The 10,895-nt window shown below is 41.9% G+C and overlaps 1 non-coding gene across 1 annotated transcript; it reads left to right on the forward strand.

Annotated features, from left to right (window-relative positions):
• Positions 1 to 10,319: 10,319 nt before the first annotated feature.
• On the forward strand, positions 10,320 to 10,392 carry Trnai-aau (transfer RNA isoleucine (anticodon AAU)). Its single transcript has one exon. It is a non-coding gene; the product is annotated as a tRNA-Ile (tRNA).
• Positions 10,393 to 10,895: the final 503 nt, after the last annotated feature.

Consider the following 10,895-nt stretch of genomic DNA (forward strand, 5'->3'; position numbering starts at 1 on the left):
TTCTTGCTAAATTTCGTGATTTTAGGCCAACCGGAAATAAACTACAACTCCAGATGAGTGAGTTTGAGACTATCAAAACAAATGACATAAAGGGACTTGTATTTTCATTGCGTTGTCTTAGAAGCTTCGATTTTTCTTTTACATAGCCAAGGGAGGCAAGGAAAGCGTTTCTGAAGAACAGAAATTTGTTAATAACGAGTATAGATTTAAGTGTAAGGAAGTCGTTTCTGAAAGTATTTGTATGGAGTGTAGCCACGTATGGAAGTGAAACATGAACAATAAATAGTTTGGACAAGAAGAGAATAGAAACATGGTGTAAAAAAGATCTGAAGATGGTCATTACAGACTGAAACCGGTCATCGTCTAAAGAATTCATTTGTGATCAGAGACTAGAATAAAAAAGCATTTCAGAAAGTAGAAGCTTTCGAAATTTGGTACTACAGAAGATTGCTGAAGATTAGATGGGTATATCACATAACTAATGAGGAGGTATTGAATATAATTGGGGAGAAGAGGAGTTTGTGACACAACTTTACTAGAAGAAGGGATCGGTTGGTAGGACAGGTTCTGAGGCATCAATGTTCTTGTTGTTGTGGTCTTCAGTCCTGAGAATGGTTTCATGCAGCTCTCCATGCTACTCTATCCTGTGCAAGCTTCTTCATCTCCCAGTACTTACTGCAACCTACATCCTTCTGAATCTGCTTAGTGTATTCATCTCTTTGTCTCTCTCTACGATTTTTACCCTCCACGCTGACCTCCAGCACTAAATTGGTGATCCCTTGATGCCTCAGAACATGTCCTATCAACCGATTCCTTCTCCTAGTCAAGTCGTGCCACAAACTCCTCTTCTCCTCAATCCTATTCAGTACCTTCTCATTAATTATGTGATCTACCAATCTAATTTTCAGCATTCTTCTGTAGCACCACATTTCGAAAGCTTCTATTCTCTTCTTGTCTAAACTATTTATCGTCCATGTTTCACTTCCATACATGGCTACACTCCATACAAATACTTTCAGAAACGACTTCCTGTCACTGAAATCTATACTCGATGTTAACAAATTGCTCTTCTTCAGAAACGATTTCCTTGCCATTTCCAGTCTACATTTTATATCCTCTCTACTTCGACCATCATCAGTTATTTTGCTCCCCAAATAGCAAAATTCCTTCACTACTTTAAGTGTCTCATTTCCTAATCTAATTCCCTCAGCATCACCCGACTTAATTCGACTACATTCCTTTATCGTCGTTTTGCTTTTGTTCATGTTCATCTTATATCCTCCTTTCAAGACACTGTCCATTCCGTTCAACTGCTCTTCCAATTCCTTTGCTGCCTCTGACAGAATTACAATGTCATCGGCGCACCTCAAAGTTTTTATTTCTTCTCCATGGATTTTAATGCCTACTCCGAACTTTTCTTTTGTTTCCTTTACTGCTTGCTCAATATACAGATTGTATAGCATCGGGAAGAGGCTACAACCCTGTCTCACTCCCTTCCCGACCACTGCTTCCCTTTCACGTCCCTCGACTCTTATAACTGCCATCTGCTTTCTATACAAATTGTAAATAGCCTTTCGCTCCCTGTATTTTACCCCTGCCACCTTCAAAATTTGAGAGTATTCCAGTCAACATTGTCAAAAGCTTTCTCTAAGTCTACAAATACTAGAAACGTAGGTTTGCCTTTCCTTAATCTTTTTCCTTAGATAAGTCGTAGGGTCAGTATTGCCACACGGGTTCCAACATTTCTACAGAATCCAAACTGATCTTCCCCGAGGTCGGATTCTACCAGTTTTTCCATTCGTCTGTAAAGAATTCGCGTTAGTATTTTGCAGCTGTGACTTATTAAACTGATAGTTCGGTAATTTTCACATCTGTCAACACCTGCTTTCTTTGGGATCGAAATTATTATATTTTTCTTGAAGTCTGAGGGAATTACGCCTGTCTAATACATCTTGCTCACCAGATGGTAGGGTTATGTCAGTAATGGCTCTCCCAAGGAATGTTGTCTACTCCCGGGGTCTTGTTTCGACTCAGGTCTTTCAGTGCTCCGTCAAACTCTTCACGCAGAATCATTTCTCCCATTTAATCTTCATCTGCATCCTCTTCCATTTCCCTTATATTGTCCTCAAGTACATCGCCCTTGTATATACCCTCTATGTACTCCTTCTACCTTTCTGCTTTCCCCTCTTTGCTTACAACTGGGTTTCCATCTGAGCTCTTCATATTCATGCAAGTGGTTCTCTTTTCTCCAAAGGTCTCTTTAATTTTCCTGTAGGCAGTATCTATCTTACCCCTAGTGAAATAAGCCTCTACATCCTTACATTTGTCCTCTAGCCATCCCTGATTAGCTATTTTGCACTTCCTGTCGATCACATTGTTGAGACATTTGTATTCCTTTTTCCCTGCTTCACTTACTGCATTTTTGTATTTTCTCCTTTCATCAATTAAATTCAGTATCTCTTCTGTTACCCAAGGATTTCTACTTGCCCTCGTCTTCTTACCTACTTGATTCTCTGCTGCCTTCACTACTTCATCCCTCAGCGCTACCCAATCTTCTTCTAGTGTATTTCTTTCACCCATTCCTGCCAATTGTTCCCTTATGCTCTCCCTGAAACTCTGTACAACCTCTGGTTGTTTCAGTTTATCCAGGTCCCATCACCTTAAATTCCCACCTTTTTGCACTTTCTTCAGTTTTAATCTACAGTTCATAACCACTAGATTGTGGTCAGAGTCCACATCTGCCCCTGGAAATGTCTTAAAAGTTAAAATCTGTTTCCTAAATCTCTGTCTTAACCCTATATAATCTATCTGAATCCTTTTAGTATCTCCTGGGTTCTTCTGTGTACACAACTTTCTTTCATGTTTCTTGAAGCAAGTGTTAGCTATGATTAAGTTATGCTCTGTGCAGAATTCTACCAGGCGGCTTCCTCTTTCATTTCTTAGCCCTAATCCATATTCACCTACTACGTTTCCTTCTCTTCCTTTTCCTGCTGTTGAATTCCAGTCACCCATGACTATTAAATTTTAGTCTCCCTTCACTACCTGAATAATTTCTCTTATCTCATCACACATTTTATCAATTTTTTCATCATCTGCAAGGCTAGTTGGCGTATAAACTTGTACTACTGTAGTAGGCGTGGGTTTCGTGTCTGTCTTGGCCACAATAATGCGTTCACTATGCTGTTGGTAGTAGCTTACACGCACTCCTATGTTTTTTTCATTATTAAACCTACTCCTGCATTACCCCTATTTGGTTATGTATTTATAACCCTGTATTCACCTGACCAAAAGTCTTGTTCCTCCTGCCACCGAACATCACTAATTCCCACTATATCCAACTTTAACCTATCCATTTCTCTCTTTAAATTTTCTAACCTACCTGCCCGATTAAGGGATCTGACATTCCACGCCCCGATCCGTAGAATGCCCGTTTTCTTTCTCCTGATAACGACGTCCTCTTGAGTAGTCCCCGCCTGGAGATCCGAATGGGGGACTATTTTACCTCCGGAATATTTTACCCAAGAGGATGCACTCATCATTTAATCATACAGTAAAGTTGCATGCCCTAGGGAAAAATTACGGTTGTAGTTTCCCCTTGCTTTCAGCCGTTCGCAGTGCCGCAACAGCAAGGCCGTTTTTGTTAGTGTTACAAGGCCAGATCAGTCAATCATCCAGACTGTTGCCCCTGCAACTACTGAAAAGGCTGCTCCCCTCTTCAGGAACCACACTTTTATCTGGCCTCTCAACAGATACCCTTCCGTTGTGGTTGCACCTACGGTACGGCTATCTGTATCGTTGATGCACGCAAGCCTCCCCACCAATGGCAAGGCCCATGGTTCATAGGGAGGTGAGGCATCAGGGGATCAACAATTTAGTATTGGAGGGGAGCGTGGAGCGTAAAAGTCGTAGAGGGAGACCAAGAGATGAATACACTAAACAGATTCAGAAGGATGTAGGCTGCAGTACGTACTGGGAGATGAAGCAGCTTGCACAGGATAGAGTAGCATGGAGAGCTGCATCAAACCAGTCTCAGGACTGAAGACCACAACAACAACATAGCCAAGGGACTGTAGCCCTCAGTAAGTGATGTACATTTCAAACTGATATGTTTACCCGTTCTTGAGAAAAAGGGGTTTTATCAGTTGGGCAGACAGTCAAACAGAGAGACAGTCAGAGACGGAAGGACAACTAAGAAATCTTATAAGGGTTCTACTTTACTTATTCTTATACAGAACCCTAAAATGATATTGTCTATTTGAACATACTAATCTTCCAAACGAATAGACGAATTAGCAGTATAGCTTTGATAATGCATAGGTCTTATCTCATCCATAATGGGTAATGAAAAAAAGATATTACAATGTAAACCTTTATCTAAAACTGTCTTCTCTGTGTGTTTGCCTGTTCGAACATTCTAATTTCCTAAACTATTAAACGAATCTCTATGGGTTTTGCACAGGTAACTTGAATATAGCTTTGGGTGTCATGTAGGCTTTATTTCAACAAAATCAGAACACGGAGAAGAAAGATATTGCATTTTAAAGTCCTCCACTCAGCTTAGTCCTCTGAGGCTATAGATAACGTGATAATTAACATTTCAAGTAGTCATTTCAGGTGAAGACGATTCGACATCTCTAAAGAGAGTTATCACAGGAGTTGTAAGAAAAATATAGGCAAAGAAAAGGTAACTACGAAAAGCCATGGGTAAAGAAAGAATTATTGAAGATGATCGACGAAAGAAGGAAGTACAAAAATGTTGAGAGAAATTCAGGAATACAGAAATACAAGTAACGTAGCAATGAAATAAACAGGAAGTTCATGGAAGCTAAGGTGAAATAGCTAAATGTTAAAAATGAAGTACAAATGATTGACGGAAGGAGTGAATCAGCCTGTAGAAAAGTCAAAATAGCCTTCGGTGAAATTAAAAGCAAAGGCGATAACACTAAGAGTGTAATATGAATTCCAGTGTTAAACGCAGAGGAGAGAGCGAATAAGTTGAATGAGTACACTGAAGGTTTCTATGAACGAAAGTACTTGTATGATGTGATAGAAGAAGATACTGGAGTCGACAGGGAACAGATAGATCTATTATTAGAGTTAGAATTTAAAAGAGTTCTGACGGCTGAAGATCAAATAAGGCAGAAGGGATAGATAAACATCCCATTGGAATTTCTAAAATCTTGGGGGGATGTTGCATTGTATCATCATGCTCTCGGGAAAACATGATCCACGCAATTCCGAAGATACCAAGAGCCGACAAGTGCGTTAATCGTCGCACAATCAGCTTAACAACTCATGCATCCATGCTGATAAGAGTGATTCACGGAAGAATGGAGAACTGAGGGTGTGTTAGAAGAAGATCAGTTTGGATTGAGGAAAGGTAAAGGCATCAGAGGGGCAGGTACAACGTTTTGGTTGATAACCGAAGCAAGACTGCGGATAAGTCAAGGCACTTTCATAGGTTTTGTCGACCTAGAAAAAGGGTTCGACAATGTCAAATGGGCCAAGATGTTCGAAATTCTGAGGAAAATACGGGTAAGCTGTAGGGAAAGAAAGGTACCGAGAGGGAACGATAGGACTGGAAGACCAATTTCAGAGTGTTCGGATTGAAAATGGTTTAAAAGATTAATGTAATCTTTCGCACTTACTATTCAATCTATACGTCGAAGAAGCAGTTATGGAAATAAAATTTCGAGAGTGGGATTAAACTTTAATGTGAAATGATATCAATGATAAGATTAGTTGATGATACTGCTATCCTCAATGAAATTGAAGAAGAACTACAGGACGTGTTACGAGTAAATGCAAAGAGCGGTCTAATGATTACAGAGTATAGACTCAGAGCAAATCTGAAGACGACGGAAGTAACGAGAAGAAGCAGAAATCAGAACAGCGGGAAACAACAACAGATTTGGGGATCACGAATTCCGCTACCTAGGTAGCAAAATAATGGACGATGGACGGAGCAAGGACGACGTAAAAAGCAATCTAGCACTGACAAAAGGGTATTCCTGGCGAAAAGAGATCTGTTTGTATCAAACTAAGACCTAAAATTGAGGAAGAAATTTCTGAGTATGTACGTTTGGTGCACGCCATTGTATGGTAAAGAAACATGGATTGCGGGAAAACTATAACAGAAGGTAATCCAAGCATTTGAGATGTGATGCTACGGACGAAAGTTGAATATTGGATTTAGTGATGCTAGAAATGAGGGGGTTCTCCGAAGAGTCGGATACAACAGTTGTATCTGGACGACACTGACGATAGAAAGGGACAGAAGGAGATAGGATGATTTGGGAGTTGGAGGTTTAATGGACAAGGAACACCACAATGCTGTGTGCAATAAATTGAGAATTCCAGTAGGGTGGGAGTCGTGCCCGCGTGGGCAGAGGGTGATATTATGATTTGGGAATTGGAGGTTTAATGGACAAGAAACACCACAATGCCGTGTGCAATAAATTGAGAATTCCAGTAGGATGGGAGGCGTGCCCGCGTGGCCGAGACGTTAAGGCACCCCAGAAAGGAGACCATCCGGGTTAGATTCCCAGCTCGGCACAAATTTTCACCTTCCGCCATTGTTATAACGCAGTGCCCTGTGCGGCAGGAAGACATGATTTCCCTTGTACCTGTTTCCCTTCCTCCCCCCCCCCCCTTTCCTCTATTTCATAAAATATCATATCCGACTTGCGAGTACGAGCATTCTCTGAGAACAATGTGGCTGATGTACGATTTCTGCAGGCACTTCATCTTGGATCTCTAACATTAAAACTCCCATGTTCATGCCACACATAGCCCGTTAGCCCACTAGCCGTTTCCTGCGTGCAGTGCACGCCTAACCACTTAAACAGATTATAAAGTTCTCCACCCGACTTCAGAGGCTGAGAAATTTGCATCCAATATTGTCTGAGCTTCTGGTTTAGACCTTCCAGTCTTCTCCAAACCAAAGGACCTCGAACGACCCTGGGTACGATGCTACCAACAGACATCTTAGCCTGCATCCCACTTGTGATGCTACTTGCACTCAACAAATCATCCATCCGCCGAAAGGAAGATAGGATGACATCAGAGTCCAAGCGGCAGGCATCATTCATGTCAACACATGTCTCTATTTGCAGTTAGTTGCACCCAGTGCGCCTTGTAGCGGCCGGCAGTGCCTCCCCCACGTCAAGGATGAGACCCTTTGGCAAACATACCAAGTGCACACTGGCTTTTTTTCCCTCCCTGCATGCTATTTCCCTGAGGGGCTCCATTACCTACCTAAGGCTGGGTCTCCCATTGACTAAAATACCCAACCTCTGCACTTGTCTCGAGCGGGCAGGAGATGCATCCCGTGCTCGTTCAGCAGTCTTACCAATACTTGTTGCTAAGGCATAAGGAGCCAGCTATGCGAACTGTTCCCTCTTTCGCCTTCCGCCCTATGATATGCGAACCCAAAACCATCCGCCACTCACTCTCGAGTGAGAACGGATCAGTCAAATGTTGCACATTGGAATATGTAACGACAAACTTGTCACCAGGGCATTCCAACGGCACGAAATAGTCGCAAGTCGTACCTGTGGCCCCGATATCGCCGCAGCTTTGAGTGTTAACCAGAAGCCTGTCGATCGCAGCCAACGCAGCCTTTAGCTCTTCACAAACGGCAGCCAATTTCCCATGTAAAATTATAAAGAATGTGGCAATCGGTCGAGGAAACATAGTTTATTTATCATGTTGCAAATCGATTTCGATTATCAGGCATAAATCTGCCAAGGACAGTACTTCCACTTATGGCATGTTTCGATTAGAAAAATGCACCGATGATGACTGATATCTATCGAAATCGATTTGCAACAAGATAAATAAATTACGTTTCCTCGATTGGTTGCTACATTCTTTAAAATTTTATATTCCACGGTCGCTGCACAGAAAGGGAACCTTATGGAGTCCAACATTCAAAAATTCCCCATGTGTCCGACAACAAGCACACTCTCTAGCTGTGGCGCACTGTGTAAAAATCTGGTATAAGATTTCAAAACAGGCAAAGAAAGCAGTCAAGATTAACTTGGAAATTACTACCAGACCCCGCAAAAGAAAAAATTACCCGGCTGTGATGCTACTGAGTTTCGAACTACGCAAAATATAACGAGGAGAATAAACACTTAAATCTGCCCTGCAGCGTTCTCAGTATATCCTGAGACGGCAAGATCCACATGCTCTGTTTGGTGAAAGCTGCCACAGGAAATAAATATACAAACTCCAGTGCACTGGAGCATGTTGTGTACTAACAGCTACTTAAACGTAGAAGCGTTACGTGGCGCTTCTGACGGCGGAAAATTACACGAGGAGTCCGCCTCACACAAGAATATGCACTAACATTTAAACAAAATCCTAAACTTACAGTAATTTGCTAAGCACTATCCTAGACAGTAACATACACACACATAGTTCACTTCTTCGCAGATGCCGGCCGGTGTGGCCGAGTGGTTCTACGCGCTTCAGTCTGAAACCGCGCGACCGCTACGGTCGCAGGTTCGAATCCTGCCTCGGGCATGGATGTGTGTGCTGTCCTTAGGTTAGTTAGGTTTAAGTAGTTCTAAGTTCTAGGGGACTGATGACCTCAGAAGTTAAGTCCCATAGTGCTCAGAGCCATTTGAACCATTTCTTCGCAGACGTACGTGAGAAACACAAACTAAACCAAGTTACTCTGTATCAGACAACTGCTGCTACTACCGCAACCGCTACAGGCGTGTCCACTTACCTGGACTCACAGGACGTCCGTATCCTTTGCAGAGGCCTTAAGTGTATACTGTCTACCTGTCCGCTTTCTTCGCTGCTCTTAATAGTGGAATTCTTCCAGCACTCCTAACGTTGGCGTCTTCTCTTGCAATTTCACCGACTGTTGTTTTCACTATTTTGTATGCCAAATGAGTCCTTGTGATTGCCTTTCTATCTACATCATTTTCCCTTACGCCATTTGGCATTTGCTTTCATGCAGTTCCTGTTTGTTTCATTCCTAAGTGACTTACATTTCTATACTCCTGTGTTTTTCTAAATAATTTTGAATTCCCTTCTCTTGTCAAGCTGTAGAAGCATTTCTTCCATTACACAAGGTTTCGTCGCCACTACCTACTTTATACCTATTTTTATCCGTCCAACTTCGGTGATTGCCCTTTTCGAACATGTCCATTCCTCTTCAACTGAATTGCCTGTGGTTGTCATTCTTCTCACTGTATCTGCAGCCATAGGGATCTCCAATTGTTCTCAGTACGTCTTCCCATATCCACCTTTACGGACGATTCTCTTTAATTTATCTGCTCTTTCGCATTACTAAATTGTGATCTCAGTGTCTGCTTCACTGATAAGCCTTACAGTGAAATATCCGATATCAGAATCCCAATCTGACGATGATGCAGTCCAGTTGAAATCTTCCCGGGTCTTCAGGCATTTTCTAAGTACACCATCTAGGCCAGAGCATTTTGAAAAGTGAATTTACTATTACCTGAAAAGTATTGCAGAATTCAGTCTCCCATTTCAGCTCCCAGACTTTTATGTTGTTATGTTTGTGGTCTTCAGCCCAGAGGTTGGTTTGATACAGCTCTCCACGCTACTTTATGCCATTCAACCTCTTCATCTAGGAATACGTACTGCAACACATATCCATCAGAACGTGTCTACTATACTCGTCTCTTGGTCTCCCTCTGCAATTTCTACGCCACCCCCCCCCCCCCCCGCCCTTCCCCCCGGTCCACCGACCACCGTCCACCAAATTTCCCCCAATACTAGACTGAAACTTCTTTGAAGAATGTTTCTTATTGACCGATCCCATCAATTAGTCAAATTATGCGACAAATTTCTTTTCCTCCCAATTCTATTCAATACTTCCTCATTAGTTGCCTGATTTACCCATCTAATCTTCAGCAATCTTCTGTAGCACCACATTTAAAAACATTTAATCTCTTTTTGCCTGAATTGCTGATGCTCAACGCCCCAGTTAAGTACAAGGCTACTAATACCTTGAGAGAAGAAATTCCTACACTTATATATTATTTGATGTTGACAAATTTCTCTTATTCAAAAACTCTTTTCTTTCCAATGCCATTCTACATTTTATACCCTCTCTACCTCGGCCGTCATAAGTTACTGTTCTTTCGGACATGTGCTACAGAACAGACCCCAATTTGATTGAGTAGCCATTATGAATTGAGATACATAGGAATTACACACACTGTTTTTGAGCGGGCATTGGGTGAAATCAGTGGAGTAAGTTGAAAATTTGTGTCGGACCAAGATTAGAACCCAGTGGCGCCCTAAGGAAGTCCATGCAACTGCAGTGACCAATGTGTCCGGATGGCTTAGTGCTCAGAGCGTCTGCCTAATAAGCAGGAGATCCGGGTTCGAATCCCAGTCCGGCAGAACTTTTTGCATTGATTTCAGTCAATGCTCGCTCACGGTCAACGTAATTCATTTATATATTCATTCTATTTGCCTCAGCACCGTCTGATTTAATTCGGCTTTATTCAATTACCCTTGCTCTCATTTTGTCACTGTTCATCTTATTTCCTTGTTTCGAGGCACTATCCATTCCGTTCAACTACATATCCAAGTCCTTTGCTGTCGGTGACAGTATTACTTCACAGGAAAGCAGTAAAGTTTTTATTTCTCCTCCCTGAACTTTAATTCCCTTTCCAGCTTTCTCCTTGTTTTCCTTCACAGCTTGCACGACGTACGATCGAATAACATTCTCGATAACTTGTCTGACTTCCTTCTCTACCGCTGTTTCCCTTCCACGCTCTTCCATTCTTATTACTGTCATTTGAACTCTGTACAAGTTGTAAATAACCTTTCGTTCCATGTATTTCACCCCTGCTACCTTCAGAAATTTAAAGAATGGATCCCATTCAATGCTTTAAAAAGCT

Source organism: Schistocerca nitens, chromosome 5 (assembly GCF_023898315.1).
Source record: "Schistocerca nitens isolate TAMUIC-IGC-003100 chromosome 5, iqSchNite1.1, whole genome shotgun sequence".
In the NCBI taxonomy this organism is placed as follows: Eukaryota; Metazoa; Arthropoda; class Insecta; order Orthoptera; family Acrididae; genus Schistocerca; species Schistocerca nitens.